Here is an 18,621-nt window from a genome sequence, read left to right as displayed (position 1 = left end):
TTTTTTTTTTATTTATTTATTTTTTTAACTGGTATATGTATGCTCTAATATGGTACAGGCTACAGAAGGCCAGCATGAAGGTGAGTTCATTTCCAAATACAGCAGATGCTTGATTTAACGAATTAATTCAGCCAACTCCCATTCCATTATCTCAAATTTTCCACTAAACCAAGTTCCGTAGCCAAGGCTTAATATAAGGGAAAATTTTCCGGTATTTAGAGCTATTTTCCGCTAAATCCTTGAAGGCAATCCAAACCTAGCAAACTATGTTAACTCTCAATGCTACACACAGCAGTCTCAACCCACAATTAATACCCCCAGAAATGCATTATTGTGTAAGGAATTTCCTTAATAGAATTATGCTCGATTTAACGGTAATTTTCCACTCAATAGGGCAAAAATACCGGAAAAAAATAATCCTGTTTTCTCAGGCTTCCGCTACATCGATGTTCGTTAATTCGACCATCTACTGTATATGGGTGAGGCACCTTGGTATGGTATGAACTTGATGAATTAAGAAAGGGAGAAGTGGAAATGGGACTGTTAATGAATATAATGCAGGCTATGTTAGTTAGATATGATAAGAAATACAGAAATTTCTGAAAGATGCAGAGTACAAAAGCTTTCTGATCACAGGGTTAAACAGTGTGCACTTACATGGTACGTTTATACTGTGCATACTGAGTGGTTATAAAGAGATTGACTGATAGGGCAAATTTTACAATTCAACAGGTAAACAGAGAAGTGAAAGAACATAATGCTTTTATATGGTAAGTGAATGTGTGCGATGGCAAGGTATGGAATTTGATGAGGAAAAAAAAATGACAAAGAACGGCAATGGATGGACGAAATACAGTAGGTACCTCACTTAAAGATAGGGTTGTGTTGGCAAAAAAAACTTATCATTAAATAATTTATCATCCTATAAATTAGTAATATGGATTCGATGTTGACTCCTTACCAGACATCCCACAAATGACCTTTTTGGGGGGATACAGGTACCTAACTCAAGTCCAAAACCACTCTAAATATGGTTTACAGCACCTCAAAACAACACATACTGCCAATATAAACCACTGTAAATAAATTATCAACCACAAAAAATATAGTTACAATGGTGATTTATACACTAGTGCAAAACAATACAGTATGTACCAAAGGTACATGAGACACAACGTAACAATATACCAGAGCAAGGGTGGCAATGCTGGGGTAGCAAGAGCAAGAACAAGAAAGGTTTGGCATGTGGTGGCACTCTGTTGGCCATGATGGGACAGCTGAGGTTTGCAACATTGTGTTATAAACTTTTTTTTTTTTCTCTCTCTCTCTCTCTCTCTTCAAAATTACTGTTATAATTAGTCCATTCAGAGAATGGGGTGTCAAAAAATTATTATCATTATAGCAAATTATTATTCAATGATTCATCATTTCATGAGGGAGCCTGTATGGACAGGCACATGAAAATTATTGCATCTCTTTTGGAACAGCAGGGAATGGAGTGATATCTATCCTAAAAGTGATGCAAGCACAACCTAATAATACAATGTGCATATTTAGGTTGTCCTGAACTGACAGAATATCATCTGTGTGTATTCTTCATACTTGGAATATGTCAGAAGTCTTTGTACTCTGTGTTATTACTCTGAAACCTCCCTTCCTTCTGGATATTTTTTATGTTAGTGGCCACTGATGCAAGAGCTCAATTTGGGGTTGCACAACTTATGGCTGTCATGAAAAGTGAAGTTTTGGTAAACTGCTCCAAGTTATTCCTAAAGTTAATACAAACTTGTGTTTTCAAGTGTCTTCAGTATAATAATCTTATGTAATCATCCGCTCACTTGATATAGTGCTACTTACTTCTTCATTACCTTTTAACATTCATTTTCTGTCTGTCCTCTTTTCCTGTTTCTCCCTTTCTTTCCAGTCAATTTTTAATACACTTCTCTCCACTTCTGGTTCATTTCCAATGATGGGTGGTAACCATATAACCAATTAATGGGGTGATATGGAGCCTTCAATGGAGGCTGTTAACTGAGTGGAGAGATGTAAATTAGGCATCCATCCAGGAATCAAACCTCCACACTCCTCTCTGCCTCTTGCTGTGGTGAGGCACTGTCAACCGAATAGGAACATCATCTCACTGTACAGGACAACCCTGCATGGGTGGATACTTGCCCCTGCCACAGTCAGACTGACCCAGGTCAATCAACAACAACATGCGGCTTTTTATATGATGCTTCATATAGGTGGCAAGAAAAGGTCATGTGAATCCCGTTACTTTCCAAGGGTACTAAAATGATCAAGAGGAAGATGTTGATTAAGGAGTGTTACTTGTGACTTGGCTTATGATTCACGTCTCTCCTGAGTGAAAGCAAGCATTAACTTTCTTGGGGAAGCAGTCATTACATTCTGCAGGAGTCTGTATTGCTAGACCAAGTCAGCTGCTTAATATGTTTTGAAGTGCTGTGATTCTACTGCCACGTTCTCAGCATAGAATACGACTTTAACAGAAGAATACGGCTAGGACAGATCTTGAAAGAAAATACTGAAGAGCAAGGGTTAAAAAATGAAGCTTTGTGAGAAGCTGGTGAAAAGAAATGTTATATTTTGGCAAAGTACTCAGGGTTGTCTGTGTGAAAGGAAGTTAGTTTACCAATTCTAGTCTTTAATAAGTATGAATAGTCATCCCCCAGCATCTGCATGCTCCTTGCCACGCATAAGTCATCATGGACTGGGAGGTGGTAAGACCACGGGTAATAAGTAAGAAGGTGGGAGGATGTATGAGGGAAGAATGATGAAAAAGAGTACAGTCTTGCCTTTAATAAGGATGCATGGTCATCCCTCAGCATCCACATGCTCCTTTCCACCCACAGGTCACCATGGAGTGGGAGGTGGTAGGATCGAGGGTAATAAGTTTGGAGGTGAGTGGATGTGTAAGGGAGAGGAGTGATGAATATGGGTAGAATTAAGAAAAGGGATATGGTTAAAGATGCTGGTAAGCACTGTTCAGTGGGGAATATAATTCTGTGCTCAACTGTCCTGCACTAAGGGCAAGGAGACTAGGTTATAATTTGGTTGGTAATGCTTTATCAGGTAAGATATCTGGGCTAAAGCTAGAGGCTGATGGCACAAATTGGCTTGTTCATTCACTCTGAAAGAACATGGAACCCTGCACAACTCATTGCAGTTCCCCATGGTAGAGTGCTGAAGTTAGCTAGCAAATTGTTATCTACTGATTTTCACCTACTTTAAAACCTGGAAGTCATCTTAATATCTATCTCCACCTAACTCCTTTGCTTCACTATAATTCATTAAAGGCAAATTTAATGCATGAAACACTTGTAATCATCATAAAAAATTTGAGTGGAAGTAGGTCACTGAATTTTATTTTGCCCACCTTTTTTAGTTTACATATGATTATTTAAATCAGTACACTATATTTCAAAGTGTGGAGATGAAGTAATGCAAAGGCTGTCTAGCTACAGTGCTTTAATAAAGCACTGTACATCATGGTCACAAAAACAACTCATCCAGTATAAATGTATTTTAGTTTTCTTTCTTAATGATGGAACTAAGCTGGTCCCAAGTGTTGAAATGACGGACAAATTCACCCTGAAACATGACATGAAGTAAGATGCTACTGGCAGGGGTATTCCCAAAACTACAGAACACCCAACTTCGTCTCATGTGACATTACTTTCATTTAATCATTCATCATCCAATCCTACATTGCCCCATGAGGAGCGAAGGAGCCTGGGGCTAGGCAAGTTGGTCCTGGCATTTAAGATGAGAGTGACCAGCCTCACTTGTCCTTGAGTGGCAATACATGAACAATAACGCCAACCACCCCTTGGATATAAACCTTCACCGGCTCAATCCGACTGGAGGGCTGTAATTACTCACAAAACCACCAGGTGCCAAAATTTGGTTATATGGTTACCACCCAGCATAGTAAATGGATTCCTGGTGTACAGGAAACCATTTGGCTTGTCACTCAGTGTAGAGTCACCCACAGGCAGAAGGAAGAGGAATGAATGAAGGAAAGAAAGACAGAAGAGGGAGTGTAAAGTCACCCATAGGCATAACTTTAAAAATGTTACAAAATCCTAGTCAGAAGGCTTTCTCCCTCACAGCTGCAACGATGAATGGGAATGGAGAGAGCAAAGTGACTGTTAACATGATTGGTTTTGGGAGTGTACAGATAAGGAATGCAGTGCAAGGTAATGTGACACTCACAGAGGTGAAGAACACTGTGAAGCGGATGAAAAATGGGAAAGCAGCTGAGGTTGAAGAGGTATATGCAAATATAATTAAGTGTAGCAGAGAGAGCGGAATTAAGTGCTTGTTGGAGATATGTAAGAAGGCATGGATGAGTGAAACTGTGCCAGTAGAGTGGAGAAAGACAGTGAGTGTACCCCTGTACAAAAATAAAGGTGATTGAAGTGAGTGCAAGAATTATCATGGCATGTCTATTGAGTGTTGTACAGAAGGTATTTGGAAGAATTATTATAGAGAACATAAGAAATATATCAGAAGTCCTAGTGAGTGATGAACAGGGCGGCTTTAGGAGTGGCTGAAGATGTGTGAATCAAATATTTGCAGTGAAACAGATGGTGGAGAAGGCTTGTGAGAAGGACCATAAGATGTTTATGACATTCATGGATCTGGAAAAAGCATAGGACAAAGTGGACAGAGAAGGATTGTGGAAAGTTTTGCACATGTACGGTGCAGATGGTAAGCTGCTAGGTGCTGTCAAGAGCTTTTATGATGGTAGTGAGGCATGTGTAAGGGTAAATGGGCATCTAAGTGAATGGTTCATGATCAATGTGGGCGTGCGACATGGTTCTGTGATGTCCCCATGGTTGTTCAATATACAGTATAGACGGATGGGGTGATGAGAGAAGTAAAAACATGAGTAATGGAGAGAGGGATGGCATTGGTAATGAATGATGATAGATGGAATATCCCAAATTTGTTGTACGTTGATGATGCAGTGCTCCTCACAAATACTAGACAAGAGCTTGGTAGACTAGTGCAGAGTTTTGTAGATGTCTGTGAGTGCTATGCCTTTACAGCAAATGTAGAAAAGAGTAGTGATGGTTATGGAGAGAGAGAAGGTGACTCTCAGTGTGATGTTACAGTGAATAGAGAAAGACTGAAGTTAGTGAGAGAGTTCAAATATCTGGGTACAATGACAGAAAAGAGAGAAAAATGTGCCAAAGAAGTGAAGAAAAGAGTGACACAAGGAAGGAAAGTAGCTAGCGCTATGAAGAACCTCCAGAAGAAACAGAGGCTTGAGTGTTGCTGCTGCGCTAGGTGTACATGAAGGAGTGTTAGTGCCAACTTTAACATTCAGATAAGAGACTATGGTGTGGTTTGAAAATAAAGTCAAGAGTAAGAGCGGTGGAGGTGAGAATGATGTAGAATGTATGTGGAGTACAGAGAGTGGATAGGATACAGAATAATGTGATTCGTGAAAGATGCGGAGTGAGGAAGTCTGTGGACTCCAGAATCGAAGAAAGTGTACTGAGATGGTGTGGACATATGGAGAGAATGGATGACAACAGAGTGGTGAAAAAGGTATATCTGAGTGAATTTAAAGGAGGGAGAAGGCAAGGAAGGCCAAGAAGAAGGTGGAAGGATATGGTGGATGAAAGTGTGAGGAAGAGAGATATGGAAGTTGGTGAGGCTAAGGAAATGACAAGAGACTGAGCTGGCTGGATGAATTTTGTGCAAAGTAGTGCATGTCCATGGATTTGGCACCCCTTTTTCATGTGACAGCATTTGGATTGGCTCTATCAGATAGGTATATGTGAAGCTACAGAATGTGGTAAAATTTTGTTTGCCTATCTGATGGAACTGGAATTCTGAGGGCTTGAATAATGAGTAAATGGAAGTGTGGCCCACTGAATCGGGCAAACTTTGACTGTCTGGAAGCTGCTACTTTTCACAATGCCCAGGGGTGGGAAAGGAGGTCCAGATGATGATGATGATGATGATACTCTAACCTAATAATCGATGGTCACTTTTGTCTTTACTGCTTATATCATTTGCTAGAGGAAGGTTTCTCCTATTCAACAATGACCATAGCTTATCTTCACAATAAATGGCACCTCTGCCCCTTTAGTACTAGATACCTTAATTATGACGCTCACCTGACACTGCATATCTCCTTCATGACCCTACCTTCCTTCCACTCTTCCCATCCATTACTCCTTTCCCTACTCATTACTCCCCACCCTTACTCTCATCCCAACCAAAAATGATCTGCTGACAGAAAGGAGCATGCCTGACACAGGGGAGAATGAAGAAAATTAATGTATTTGTTACTGTGACTATGTGTTTAAGATTACACTGAGGATGATGTGTCATGATCCATGCTGAATGCTTTGTTTAATCACTTCACAAAAATGCCTTTTTTATTTTTTTTAATGCAATAATTGCTGTCTCCAGACAATTTTATTATTTTTAGGAAAGGCCTCTAGAACTGCGGGGCCTAATAAAGTCTATACTGAATCACTCCAGTTTTGAAAAACATCTTTTAATCACAATAAAATTGGATACAAAAAGAACAAATTACAGAAGACACCCTTAGGTTGAATGGGTTATGTCTATTGCAGGCACTGCAGTGTTTAGCAAGGGCCTGCTGAAAAAGAGGATGTAAATACAACATAAAATGAAAAAAAATTAGCTGCATAATTAATACTGGCAAAAAAAAAAAAAAAAAAAAAAAGCATACTTTACTAATCATGCACCACACACAAGAATATGTTTGTGCCCTGAAATGTCTGGGTTAGTTTGTAAACAGTAAAATTAAACTACTGTATTAGTAATTGTAATAATAACAACCAGCATTTTAATACTTTCAAAAGCAATCCTGCTCGGTACCTTTGGCATTCTTTTCCAAGAAATTCCAATTTCCAGGACCTGGCAACCCTGTAAATGGATGTGAAGGACCCTCTCCTGTACATGTTGTCCCCTGTATGTTGAGGTCATCCCATCCTTAAGAGCAAATATCAAATAAAAGTAAAATAAACATAATCTGTACAGTTGAAGTCACAAATTCCTTTACTCTCATCCTTCACAACTCTGAATTTAATACAAGATGTACAATATTCCCTCAATTTACATGGGAGCTATGCACTCAAGTACAAATTACTTGTGCATAATCCTGTACAGGTCATGTTTTACATGTTTGGTATTTTCCTTACACAGTACTGTATATGAGTTATCAGCATTACCATCATTACCACCATCTACATAATCATCTGATTTCCACCAATGACTGGAATGGGTAAAAAAAAAAAAAAAAAAGTATTATAAAAATAATAATAATAATAATAATAATAATAATAATAATAGTAATAATAATAATAATAATAATAATAATAATAATAATAACAATAACAAAAATTATCTGGTCTTTTGTTTAGTATTTGTCTTGCCTGAATCCATCACATAAGATCTCCCTTAATTCAACGCCCTACCAACCTATTCGTCGTCATTGTTGTTGTCGTCGTCATCGTAATCATCATCATCATCATCATCATCATCATCATCATCATCATCATCATCATCATCCTGAGGTAGCTGTGAGTGGTTTGCAATATGGAATTGCTAACATATGGACGTGAGACTATGGTATGGCATGAAAATGAAGAGTCGTGAACAGGAGCAGTGAAGACGTGATTACTGATTACTGTGTGTGGGATGAGGAGAATGGACGAGATATGGAATAATGTGATTAAAGAAAAATGAGGTTAATATTAAGGAAATCTGTAGATACCAGAGTTGAAGAAAGTGTACTTAGATTATATGGTCATGTGAAGACAACGGGTGTCAACAGAGTGGTGAAATGGATATATCTACGTGTCTGAAGGTGGAAGGAGACATGGTAGGCCAATACAAGGGTGGCTAGATAAGGTAACTCAGTGGATCAGAATGAGAGGTATGAAAGGTACTGTATCTAGGGAATTGACAAGAGACTGAACTGTTTGGATGAATTGTGTGAAAAGTGTATGGCCAGATTTTGGTATTCTTTTTAAACTTGACAGTCATTGGATTGACTGTCAGATAGGTGAATGTGCAGCTACTTGTGGAATAAGTTTTGACCTCCCAGGCAGAAGTAGGATTCTGGAGGATTGAATGGTGAATGAATGAGAGTGTGGCCTATTCATCCGGGTAAACTCTGGTGAGTATCTCATTCTGTCAAGTTTGTTCTGGCTCTATGGACCCTGCCTCACCTCACCTCAACCCAGGGTAGGAAAGGAGGTCTGTATGATAATGACAAAGATGATGATGATGATGATGACTTGTATGTATGAGAATCTAAGACCGGACTTGGATTCTGCATACACGTTGCTGAAGACTGTTCAGGTGCTGGAGAGGGATTACTTCATGCAGCAGTACTGATATAACCAGCAATTATACAAATGTTCCTCAACTCCCTCCTCATTCCCAAAAACAGGATGGTGAACTGTAGAAGGGCAGCATCAGCGAACAGTTCATCAAGTTCACATCTACATGAACTAGGGTTCAATGGTAGTAACTCCCAAGAATGTGATAGTTGTCCAGCACTTTATAATCAACTGCTAAATCCAACTACAGTAAGTGCTTCTATAATATTAAGTATGGTACCAATAGGACAACAGAATTCTTCAAATGCTACTCCTTTGGCTGGTGTCCCCAAAGAGATCTGACAGCTTTATTAATGATTGTACCACTTCATGAGAAACTGGGAAATTGCATCTGGGTGGTGATTATGATGATCATCATGTTACCATACACCTGTGTATATCAAAGATATATATTTTGAGGGAATATTGTACTAACAGCTGAAACTATATCAATATAAGAAAAGCTGTATTATTCAGAGGTCCAAGGCATGTAAAGGAAATCTCCTGAATGGCACAAGTCTGCGCTGCACATGTGGTAAACACAAAGCAAAGTATGAAAGATGTATGGACCCTTCCCTGTATGTGTTCCCTGGTAAAGTATATTGTTGTAATAATATTCATGGCATAAAAAAATAAAATTTAAGTAATAATGCATACAAAAGCAAATAATGCAAATATAAAGCAAAAATACATCAGGCTCAATATATAGCACCATTAAACCCTCCATTAGTACCTATAGTACCTTTCTTGAAAGCACTGTGTTGAAGTAATAACACTGCATAATGTTAAAGAAAATGCAAAATATAATATTGCCATGCTACAATATAACAACTGTTAAGGCAATGTTACTAAAAGCAAGGTATCAAATAATTGGTGCAAATGAAGGGCATATTGTATAGCAAGTACCATACCTGCATGCCCATATAGCCTATATAAAACCATGATAACCAATGAAGAAAAAACAACAAACCAGTATGTAAATATCTATACTGTACACAACTAACATACATACAATATACAGGCCGCCCTCCATATTAACGGAATCAACTTTCGTGAGTCTCCCAGATTCGCAGATTGCCCCTTTGTGGAGCCAAGACTGAATTTAATAGGCATGGTTGTATGAAGCTGGGGTAAATATGTAGCTGGTGATTTGCCCACACTCACATGTGGGCAAGTCATCAGCTATTTGTGATATTTTATGCTTCTTTCAGGTCCCAGATATAGTTCATTAGGTACTGTATGTGCACACCTGCTCACATGGGGTGATATGCGGCTGTAGAGGCATTTACGGGAGGGCGCACCAAACATTCGCAATAAATTCCTCATTTGAGAAGGTCTGTTTCCCTTAGCCCCAGCGAATGTGATGGGCCGCCTGTATGTATACACTGTGTGTGTATATATATATATATACACACAGATAGATAGATGGATATACATGTATGTATATGCTTATATAGGTGAGGGCACTCACCATCCACTCACTCAATGTAGTGCTCCTCTCAGGTGCCTACCCTTTCCTCTCTTCCTTCCTTCTTTCCTTACCTCTTCTTCTGTCTATCTATCTTTTATTCTTTCCTCTTCCTTCTGTCTACGGTGACTCTACACTGAGTGACATGCCAAATGGTTTCCTGCACACCAGGAAACCATTTACTACATTGGGTGGTAACCATATAACCAAATTATGGCACCTGGTGGTTTAGTGGGTAATTACGGCACTCCAATCCGATTGAATCTGTGTAAATTTATATCCAAGGGGTGGCTTGGGTTTATTGCTCATGTAATGCCACCCAGGGATGAGTGAGGCTGGCCACTTTCATCTTCAATATCAGGACCAACTTGCCTAGTCCCGGGCTCCTATGCTCCTCATGGGGCAACACAGAATCGGATGAAGGAGATAAGTAATCCCTCCATTATCCGATGTAATAAAGCCAAAGGCATGTCCGGAAAGTGGGATAGTGGGCCCCTGCCTCCTGGACTGGTACTTATGGACCCTAACCCAGCCTAACTCAGAAAACCACCTACATAACTCTCTACCGGACATGCATAGCACCTATATAAGACCCTACTCACACAAATTAGGGACAGAAAGTATGAAATAAATGAAAAGGAACCAGAGAATGAGGAATCAGAAGTGAGCATGGAAAATATTTAGCAGTGTACAGGGTACTTACAACACTTTCGTTGCCGTTTGTTACGAAGGTTAACCCGCCTCCTCTAAGGCTCTGGCAGTGGTGAAAATGCTCATGAAGCACGTACAGTAATCCATTGTGCTGACTTAATCCTTTGCACTATGAGTTATAATTGTTTAACACTGAACATTCTGTTCTTGATTGCACCATGCCAGTTTCAATTGCCAGTTTAAACTCTGTACTTAATCTTTGCACTCTGAATTCTAATTTCATAACACTGCACAACACTATAAATTCCCATGTGGTCTAGCGGTAAGGTATTGCAGTTTATTCACTGTTTATTCACAAAAACGAGCATGTGCAGCATCCACTGAATGAGCATCTAGTCAGGACAGTAGTTAGGTGGCAACTGGTGAGGGATGCAGGAAGCAAGCAGTGAGCATAAACACAGCTGGTCGGCGCTGCGTGCCAATTTCAAAGTATGGTTGAAAAAAATGTCGGATTTTTTTTTTCCTATGTTTTTTGGCCATTTTTGGGTTCCAAAGGCCCGGGCCCAAAATGTCTGGTAAGTGGGAAGTCCAGATAGTGGGTGTCCGGACAGTATAGGGATTACTGAATGTACATACCTGTATACAGGGAGGTCCTGAAGATACATGCAGTTAGGTTCCATTTGGCAGTCATATAATGAATTCTCATACAACAAAACACACAACTAATGGTAAAATATTGGTTGGGTTCAAGGACCCCATCAAAGGTAAGTTTTCCAGCTAAAATATACAATAAAAAAAGCAACAAACATATCTATATTACTGAACTGTAGAGAACGCGACCTGAAAGAGCAAATAGTATGCAAATAACATGACCGCACATTAATTGGTGGATGAGTTTGGGAGAGTGTGTACGAAACAGATAAAAAAAGCAACAAACATATCTATATTACTGAACTGTAGAGAAAGCAACCTGAAAGAGCAAATGTATGCAAATAACATGACCGCACATTAACTGGTGGATGAGTTTGGGAGAGTGTGTACGAAACGGAATCTAACGGTGAATGTAGGGAAAAGTAGTGATGGTCTTTGAGAGAGGTGAAGTCAGTGAATGTACAGCGAGGTTGGATGATAAGGAATTGGAAAATGTGAGTATGTTTAAGTACTTGGGTAGTGTGATGAGTAAGGATGGACATTTGGAGGGTGAAGTGCTTGAAAGGGTACAGCAGGAAAGAAAGGTTGCTGGTTCCTTGAAAGCAGTGATAAGAAACAGGGAAGTGAGCATGGAAGTGAAAAAGTTACTACATGACAGTATTGTGATACCAACTCTAACGTATGGAAGTGAAGTTTGGACGTTGTTGGAAGGACACAAGTCAAGAGTGAGAGCAGTGGAAATGAGTTATTTAAGAGGAGCCTGTGGAGTCACATGGAGAGATAGGCTGACAAATGAGGATATAAGGGAGCACTGTGGTGTGGATGTGGATGTGATAGGAAGCATTAGGAGGAATACACTGAGGTGGTTTGGCCATAAGGAGAGGATGGAGAATGAAAGACTGACAAAGAAAGTATATGTGGGTGAGGTGGAGGGGGGAAGAGGGAGGGGGAGGCTGAGGATGAGATGGAGGGATAGGGTGGAGAGGTATATGAGAGAGGGGGGTGTGAGTTGGGAGCAGGGCAGTGAAATGGCAGGGGACAGGGCGACGTGGAGGCAATATGTTTGTGGCCACCCCGAACAGGATTGAGACATCTGGCAATAGATAGATAGATAGAAACATGCGTAACACTCACCTTTAGGTGGTAATGTTGTGTTGGAGGCGGGAAGCTGGCGGTCACCCGCTAAGCAGTCCCGCTATTTCTCTCTGAGGTTTGAGAGAAAATGGCAGTGACTGCATTTGCCGGGATGACTGAATTTGAATCATCCCACCTCACCCCAGACTGAATGTCGTATCATTGGATTTTCGAGATCGTATATTGAAAATACAGTAGTCCCTAATTCACTCCGTTCAAATCATCAGCTTCTCGTATATCGAATGGTCGTATAACAGGACTTACCTGTACATACAGTGTGTATATATATATATATATATATATATATATATATATATATATATATATATATACAGTAATCCCTCCAATATCCGACGTAATAGAGCCATAGGCAGGTCTGGATAGTGGTCCAGTCCAGATATTGGGCCCCAGATTATGGACTTGTACTTATGGACCCTAACTCAGAGAAACACCTATACAATTCCCTCTGGACATGCATAGCACCTATTTAAGACACAAATCACACCAATAAGGCATATAAATGACTGAATAAATGCAAAAGAACCATAAAATGAGGGTTTAGAGGTAGGTTCATACAATATTCAACATTCTGGGTACTTACAAGTGCCTGGCTCCTGGACTGGTACTTATGGACCCTAACCTAGCCTAACTCAGAAAAACACCTTCCTACTGCACATGCATAGCTCCTAACACCCTATTCACACCAATAAAGGACATTAAAGAGTGAAATGAGGTGTTTGAGGTAAGTATAGTATGGAAAAAAGTACAGTATGAAACATTCTGCCTACTTACAGCAAGTCCATGACCATCTCAATGCATAACCGCCTCCTCTCAGACTCTGACAGTAGGAAGGATTTCCTGAAGCACTTCCAGTACACTGTTCATGAAGTCTTGCACTGAACTTAGTCAATCGCACTCAGAAGTCCGTTCTCTTCACAGTGCGCACTCTTGTCTAACTTATGCTCCATTGTGACTTACTAAGTGTTGCACTCTGCACTTTAACTTTTCCCACTCTTCTAACCAAAACCGCCTCCTCTCGCACTCTGACAGTAAGAAGGATTTCCTGAAGCACTTCCAGTACACTGTTCATGAAGTCTTGCACTGAACTTTGTCAATCGCACTCAGAAGTCCGTTCTCTTCACAGTGCGCACTCTTGTCTAACTTATGCTCCATTGTAACTTACTAAGTGTTGCACTCTGCACTTTAACTTTTCCCACTCTTCTAACCATTTGCTAAAGCAAAAACAAACTAGTCTATTTACGTTAAATTTTGTTCCAAATTAGTCTTTTCACTCACAACTGTAAATCCTTAACACAACACACCGTTTTTTTCACTGCACAACACTGTAAATTCCCATGTGGTCTAGTGGAGAAGTTCTTGCTGTTTAATCACTGTCAGAGTGACCTAGGGGTGCGTCGCTGGGTCGTGGTGATGGCGTACCCACTGCAGACGACTCTGAAGACAGATGCAACTCACGTTGAGCGGTGACTCCACCGTGGCTGATGTGCTGGGCTGTGGCTCGCAGCATGAGGGCCTGTCTTGGGGAGGCAATGGGGCGGACCCAGGGCTGGGCACAGCGTGGGTCACAGGCCTGAAAAAACTGTCAATCGTTGACTGACGCAAGGAACGACGATTCTGACGATTGATGATGTGCTGCCTGAAAGCAGGCACTTCCTCCACAAGTCCCAAAGGCCCCATCTCCCTGTCGCAGTCCGGGTGTTCCAGGTAGTCGAGAACGAACTCTAGGTGTTCCCGGAGTGCGCTCAGCTTGGGGATGGCTGGAGTAGTGTCATGCTGAGAGGAGTCCGCATCATCGTCGCCGTCCTCATCGGAATCTTCAAGCTGGGTACTGACACCTGCAACTGAAGACATGATCTCGATATCAGACAATGTCTGATACCCAGGATCGCCCTCTTCGTCATCCAACCACTCATGCACATCGTCCACATCAACATCGTTGCCAAGCGTACATAGCCGTGCATGGAAGTCATCCACGTCAAACCCCAGAAAATCGTACTCCACATCCGTTCCGAGAAGCAGACAAGACCAACCATTTTCTAGAGTCTTGACAGGGACTTCCTTCCATGCACTGGCCCAGTTGTAGATTGCAGACTTGATGTTGTTGCAGTGAAGGTTTTCCAAGGTCCGCTGGCCTCACGTGTCCCGTCCCTCCCTGCGCTCGTCCTCGTCCTTGAGAACAACCATCACCTCGTCCAGGAACTTCCGGCGGTATAGGCGCTTTGTTGCCACGATCACTCCTTGGTCCATTGGTTGGATGAGACCGTCGTATTAGGTGGCAGAAACATGCACCTAATCCGGCCATTCTCAGCCACCAACTCCTTGTCGCATGGGTGGGCAGGTGCATTGTCGAGGAGAAGGAGGGCCTTTACCTGGTCACGCAGGATTCCCAGTGTCTTTGTCTGATAATTGATGACCTCCTTGATGAAGTGGCGGTGGAACCAGTCTATGAAGATCTGGGCTGTAAACCATGCCTTCAAAGAATGGTTCCAGACGACAGGAAGGACATCCATCACCCCACGAAGACACCGAGGCTGCTTTGCACGGCCAACAATAACGGGCTTGAGCCGGTGCATGCAGTTAGCATTGGCACAACACAAAGCAGATATCTGTTGCTTGGAGAGCTTGCGGCCAGGTACACGCTTCTCTGTCTCCTCGGCTAGAGTGTTTGTTGGCAAAGAGCGATAGAATAAACCAGTTTCGTCAGCATTGTAGACTTGACCGAGAGTGAGGCCTTCCCTGTCGATCAAGCCCTTCACCTTGTGCCGAAACTCCTCTACTCCATCCTCATTAGCGTCCAAAGCTTCACCATGAGCTTTACGGCTGGTAAGGCCATGCCGTAACTTGAACGCGAAGAGCCAACCCTCGGATGCCTTGAAGTCTAGGGAGTCGTGAAGCCTTGCGAACTTCTCAGCAGCAGCCTTCAGCTCCGTTCCACGTACCATCACACCAGCAGCACGTTGTTGTCGATACCAAATCAACGTGGAGCGGTCGATTTCAGCAAACTTGGGAGTAAACATCACCTTCCTCTCCACGTTGCGTTTGCTTCTCGACGAGAAGTCAGCCGTGTACTTCATGAGTTTGTCTCGGGATCTCTTGATATCGAACAAAGTAGATCGGGCCAGGTTGAACTCGCGGAGGATGCGGGAAGAAGACCACCCCGCATCTACTTTCTCCAATATCTCCCGTTTCTTCTCCAGAGTCAACACCACTCTCTTCCTCTTCTCAGGCGGCGGGGCCATCATCACACACACTAATAAGAGGCCTGAGAGCACCAGGAGTGCCTGCAGCAGGTAAGGAACCACCACAAAAGCGAGCACGTGGGCAACTATGAAAACGAGCGTGCACTCATGGTGAGAGACAGGCGGAAAGTGGGGAGGATGCAGCAGCGCTCTATCAGACGTCGGAGGAATGACGCGCCACAACAAAGCTGTCCCGCGTCGCGCGCAGCAAGTTCAAATTACAGGCGGGATTTTTTTTTTTTTTTTTTTTTTTTTTTTGATCCCAGGACGATTATGTCCGGTTAGTGGGGATGTTCGGATATTGGGCGTTTGGATATTAGAGGGATTACTTATAGATATATATATAGTTGAACTCACTTCCCCAGAGTTGTTTTCCTCCAAATTTCAACCCACAACTGTTCAAGTCTTACTGTTACAGATATTTTATGAATAGAGGACACCAGTAATCTGGTGTATGGATTATTTTTTTTTTCCCCATTGGTTTTCCTTCCTCCATTCTGTTATTTAAAAAAAATATATATATATATATATATATACTCAATCCTTAAGTAACACGTGGTTGAGTAACACGTTTTTGTTCTAACGCGGTCAGCATAATGAGACAAGTCATGTCAACACGCGGAAAAACTCGAGCTCACGCGGGAAGTCAGCTGGCCTGTGGACGAAATTTGAAAGCCGCGCGCTATGATGTCACCCTCTAACCTCTGGGTACATTTCCTGGGCTCATATTTCCATTCTGTATGGGTATTTATCTCAGTACCACAGCCAGCCACCACAGCCAAACAGCCCTAGTGAGATGGGATAGGTTAGGGTAAGGTTGCTGAAATTTTGCCTGGGAAGCACAGTGGTCATATTTTCGTGAAAAACCTATGGTTAGTTTTGAAACGAATGGGCAAGCGTTGTTCCTGGCTGAGGGTTCCTGGTGGTTTTTATGAAAACGCATACAGAATGGAAATATGTTTTCTGGGCAAACTCAAGGCCGAACGGTTTGACGAAATTTATGGGTTTCGGCAATTTCAGGGGACAAAATGGAACGACAATGTATGCTAATCAGAAAAAAAAAAAAAAATCCTTGCGTTCTCGTAAGTTACAGTTCAGTTCCAAATTCTTCGTTTGATTTCATGCTTCCCAACACATTTTGGACCAACTGGGCATATGGTTATCAGTCCTTTCTCATGCCTCATCTAGTTCTTACCCACAATTATCATGGATTTTGCAGTTTTAAGGAACGAAATGGAACGAAAATGTTTGCTAATTAGAGGAAAAGTTACTCTTTCGTCCATGTGTTATCGTAGCGTTCAGTTCCACATTCTTCGTTCGATTTAATGCTTCCCAACACTTCCAACTAACTGAGCATACTGTTATCAATCCTTTCTCATGCTTCACCTAGTTCCACCCCACACTCATAATGGGTTTCGCAGTTTTAGGGGACGAAATGGAACGAAAATGTTTGCTAATTAGAAAAAAATACTTTCGTCTATGTGTTCTTGTTAGTGTTCAGTTCCACATTTTTCGTTCGGTTTCGTGCTTCCCAACACATTTAGGACCGACTGAGCATACGGCTATCAAGTCCTTTCTCGCGTCTCACAGACTCTACCTCACAGTCATATGGGTTTCGAGTTTTAGGAGATGAAACTGAACGAAAATGTTTGCTAATCACACACACACACACAAAATACTTCTGCTCGTTTAAGTGAACATTCAGTTTCACATTCTTCGTTCTTCTTCCTGATAGTCTTATGTTTGTCGGATTACTTCTGGGAGGTAAATAAACGTTTCATACTAAATCTGTTTCCCCCGTCGTTTTAAGTTGTATTCCGCTGTCAACTTGTTTGACACATCAGGGTTACGGCGAAATTAGGGCCTGTCCTAACCTAAGTGTTTAAACTTGACCTAACCTAGCTTAACTATACCTTATAATTTAACCTAACCTAACGTAGCATCCAGTTGGGAAGTTGGGAGACGAAAATCACCTTTGAGTACATCAAGACAATCATGTTATGGCTTAAGGAACGTGATGATAAAAAGTGGGAAATTTTTCAGCAGGAAAAGGTAATTTACCACCCTGAAAATAGTCAGAAAAATACAGAAAACAAACTGGAGGAATATGAACTGAATTGGTAAGGTTCTTCCACTGCTTTAAGCGTACAAATACCAAAATGGCAAAAGAAAAAAAGAAAAACCATAGCATAAAAGAGAGCTTAACGATTTGGAAGGATAGGGAGAAGATAAAGATCGTGCGTAGGAAGTGATGCAATCCTGGCAGCTGTGAAGGTCTATATGTTGTCCTGAAACTGACCGAGATGAAACTGACTGAGAAGCTTACAGGGCGTTATGTGGAGCGTCAGAGAAAGCAAACTCTCACTTTTACCCCATTTTACCATCTTACCCCACGTATTTACCTCCACCTATACGCACCATCAGGTAAAACACTGAAAAGAGATATAACTGTTGTAATTAAAAACATCAGTGGTATTAAAAATGGCATTAACAAAAACAGAAGTTGGACTGGGTCAACACCACCTCCACCGAGTACCCTTTTGTTGATACGTAGCTCCACGGTATTTTACTCCCGCCCCCCAACCCCAAAGTTGTTGGCAAAGTTTCGCCTTCTCGTATCATGTGGCCTTCGGGAGAGACGTTAGGCTGTATAGTTAAGACTAAAATTTACGGGTCTGGCTGTTTTAGGGAACAAAATGGAGCGAAAATGTTTGCAAACCAGAAAAAAGGTACTCTTTCATCCATGTGTTCTCCTGAGTTAGCGTTCCGTTTCACATTCTTCGTTCGGTATCGCTCTTCCCAACACATTACTCTTCGTTCAGTATCGCTCTTCCCAACACATTTCGAACTGATTGAGCAGTTTAGCCATATGTTTAGTTTATCAGAAATGCGTTGGGAAACGCGATATCAAACGAAAAATGTGAAACTGAACGTTAACTCACGAGAACACACGGATTAAAGTAATTTTTTCTTGTTAGCACAAATTTTCGTTCTATTTCGTACTCTAAAACTGCCAGACCCATAAATTTTTGTCTAACCATATGGCCTAAGGTCTCTCCTG

At 41.4% G+C, this 18,621-nt stretch overlaps 1 protein-coding gene across 1 annotated transcript in view; it reads right to left on the bottom strand.

Moving 5' to 3' along the window:
* Positions 1-18,621, bottom strand: part of LOC145406767 (uncharacterized) — an 83,072-nt gene that overhangs the window by 2,088 nt on the left and 62,363 nt on the right. The gene's annotated exons all lie outside the window — the stretch shown is intronic.

Source organism: Coenobita brevimanus, chromosome 71 (assembly GCF_032717465.1).
Source record: "Coenobita brevimanus isolate Jiangsu-jjx chromosome 71, ASM3271746v2, whole genome shotgun sequence".
Taxonomy (NCBI): Eukaryota; Metazoa; Arthropoda; class Malacostraca; order Decapoda; family Coenobitidae; genus Coenobita; species Coenobita brevimanus.
This window is presented reverse-complemented; position numbering and strand designations above follow the sequence as displayed.